The following is a 3,468-nucleotide window of genomic DNA, read 5'->3' as shown; positions in this document are numbered from 1 at the left end:
TGGGGGTGTGCACACTTATTGTATTAGTTCTGTTTCACTTAAATGAGATTTCTGTGTAGTGTTCAGTAGAGTGAGTACTATTCACTAGGGCTTATTGAATAGGACCCTGCCCATTAGTTGGTTGGTTTAAATGGGATTTTTGCGTAGTGTTCAGTAGAGTGATTACTGTTCACTAGGGCTTAAGTAATTAAGACCCTGCCTATTATTTGATTTGATATTCCTCCATATTTTCTAAAAATGATTTCTTTTGGAAACGTATTATTTTGAAAAGGGTTGTTTTGAAATCTTATGTTGAGAAAATCTCTATGTGGACTGCGATGTGAAGTAAGTGTTATGTTGAAGTTGAGAACTGTTAAGCCTTGTGGCTAATTGTTTTAGAATGTGAATATATATACTGTATTAAACCCATTTTACAGGGTGGAGTAAGCCTTACTTAGCAATGTATTAAACCCGTTTTACAGGGTGCAGGTGAATGAATAAGTTGTTGACTGAGAGCGCGCGATATAACTTAGTAGTTGTTCCATTTATGCTGTTTTAGAGTGGTTGATTTAGATTGTACTAGAGTGGTTGATTCAGATTGTATTTCTTTCTTTAATTTTTGAATTAAGTTGGTGATTGAATGTTATGGTTTAGAGCCTTACATCTAGTCAGTGTTAGATTAGATGTGGCGGTTTCACCCTCATTTATTATTAAGGACTTAAGTTTATTTTGAAAGTTGCTTTGTTACTTAGTTTCTAAATTGAGGTATGCACTCTTCAGGAATTCTATTTTTAGCATTTTCTATTTTTAGTATGTCTATTTATAGTTTGTTTTGAGAATTAAATTTGAGGGTGTTACAAAAGTAGCACGGTGCTGTGAAATCCTGGATTGTCACACGGAGCTGTGAGATCCGAAGCAGCAGTGTTGGAGACACTGGGCGTGATTAGTGCGGGCTTTGTGATCAAAGCACTAGATCACGGATGAGCATTTCTACCGGAGCGTAGAAGACGGGGGGGAAGTAACGCGGAGTCATGAAATCTTGGGAAAGTAGCGCGACGACGTGAAACCCGAAGCAGCAGTGTGGTGTCACTGGGCGTGATTAGTGCGGGCTTGGTGATCAAAGCACTAGATCACGGAATTCATTGTATCTTGGAACCAAGAAGTGGTGGATATAGTGAATTTCTCTTGGAGATAAGAGCAAGTGGAGTAGGAGGATTACACCACCTCCGAACCACTATAATTGTCTTGTGTTCTTTACTGCTTTCTTTACTTACTGCTCTTTACTTGCTTCACACGAGATATACTTGACACAATCTCACACACACTTATCTTTATTTATTTCCGCTGCGTACCATACTCTAACAATCTAGTTAAGAGTTTTGGTTTCTCTGTGCCTTAGCAATTGTTGTGCTATGCGAAAAAGCTTGAAAGTCTATTCACCCCCCCCCCCCCCCCTCTAGACTTTCATCTTACCTTTTTTGGGATCAACAACATGTAATTCATGCAACAAGATAGTCATGATGCTTTAAGTATAAGTATATAGATAGATATACATGTACACGCACTCTTTTGTAAAAAGGAACACTTGTTCTGTGGAGGTTTTTGTTGAGTCACATTGACTCGCTTTATTTTTTTCTTTCTTTCTTTCACTTGAGTCTCTTGACTCGCTTTCTTTCTTTCTTTACTCGTGGGCGAGGTAGGAACTTCACCAAAATATGAACGAACCTATTTTGCTCGGCATCTAGCCGGCCTAATACTCATCTCACCCACAGAACCACTCTCTTGGTTTTTTTCTCAAACTTTGTGGAATCAGGTATCGTGCTTGTCAGTGTGCACACCCCCTAACCAAGATTCCAAGCTCGTCAAGTAGTATCCAACCTAGTAACGTGGGAATACGCCTCGTTACTTCATATCGGATTGTAATGTCCGTTTCTTTCTCAAGCTTTCTTTCTTTCTCTTTTCTTCCGAACGGACATAGTCCTAACTGTAACACCCCATTTTTCCTAAATCTAAATCACAAATACTTAACTTCAAAAGATAAACTAGACAAGTTTAAGATAAGATTACTAACTTAAAACCATCCCAAAAGAGTGTCACCGCCACAGTCACCACACACGATGACTGCACAGGTTAAGAAATGTACTATCTAGAGTCAAGCTCATCAAATAGTACATCCAAACTTGGGGATAAAATCCCGGTGTTCAACACCAACAAAAGACTAACAAAAGTATCTAAACATCAGAGTTTAAACATCATCATCCAGAACAAAGTCTATACTAGCATCTAACATCTCATAACCATGCGCTATACTATCTCGAGCGTGTTCAAACACTGGGCCCACCTGAAAGGGGTTATAAAAACAGTGGGAAATAAACCCGTTAGTACGAAGGCTAAGTATAACGCCACTCAACCCTGTAAAGTACTATAGATATAGATTTTGAAAATCATTTGACAAGCACACTTAAGCTCAAGTACTTACAACATTTTAATCAACATACTCGAATCATGATCATCAACATACTTTATGCTTGCAACCTATTCAGCATATAATCATGCTTTCACAAGTACTCATCTTCCACATATTCTCATGCTTTAACAGATATTTCTAATCATAGCAATCATACAATATCATGCTAACTCATAACCATCAACAAGGTACTATGCTTCTCATCATTCTCTAATGGTAGGTAAAGAAACATCCAATAACTCAACAAGCAATCATACAATATCATGCTAACTCATAACCATCAACAAGGTACTATGCTTCTCATCATTCTCTAATGCTAATCATGTGAATCATGTAATAAGATAGCCATGCTGCTTTATAGATATATATAGACATATATACTCTCGCTCTTTTATCAAAAGAATATTACTTATGTGGAGGTTTCTGTTGAGTCATATTGACTAGCTTTTTCTCTTCTTTATCTTGAGTCACACAGACTCGCTTTTCTCTTCTTTATCTTGAGTAACATAGACTCGCTTTCTTTCTTTCTTTTGAGTTACATAGACTCGCTTTCTTTCTTTCTTTATTCGCATGCGAGGTAGGAACTTCACCGATATGTGGACGAACTTATCCGGGCTTGGCATTTAGCCGACCTAATACTCATCTCGCCCACAGAACCACTCTTGGTTCTTATCTCAAACTCTGTGGAATCAGGTATCGTACTTGTCAGTGTGTACACCCCCTAACCAGGATTCCAAGCCCGGCGGGTAGTATCCAACCTAGTAACTCGGGAATATCGACCTCGTTACTTCAAATAATCTGTCGGTTAACATTGACCCTTTCTTTCATTTCTCAAACTTTCTTTCTTTCTCTTTTCTTCCGAAAGGATATAGTCTTAACAGTCCATCAAAATACTATTTTCCTCACAATAGATAGCATATAGATATATCTCATGCAACTTCTTTAACTTATGCAAGCTTATGCACATAATTCTCAACAATATCGCTTTCTCACATTTTGGAAATCAAATATCATGCAATCTT

This window comes from Ipomoea nil, unplaced genomic scaffold (genome assembly GCF_001879475.1).
Source record: "Ipomoea nil cultivar Tokyo-kokei standard unplaced genomic scaffold, Asagao_1.1 scaffold2779, whole genome shotgun sequence".
Taxonomy (NCBI): Eukaryota; Viridiplantae; Streptophyta; class Magnoliopsida; order Solanales; family Convolvulaceae; genus Ipomoea; species Ipomoea nil.
The sequence above is the reverse complement of the archived record's forward strand: the minus strand, read 5'-3'. Positions refer to the sequence as shown.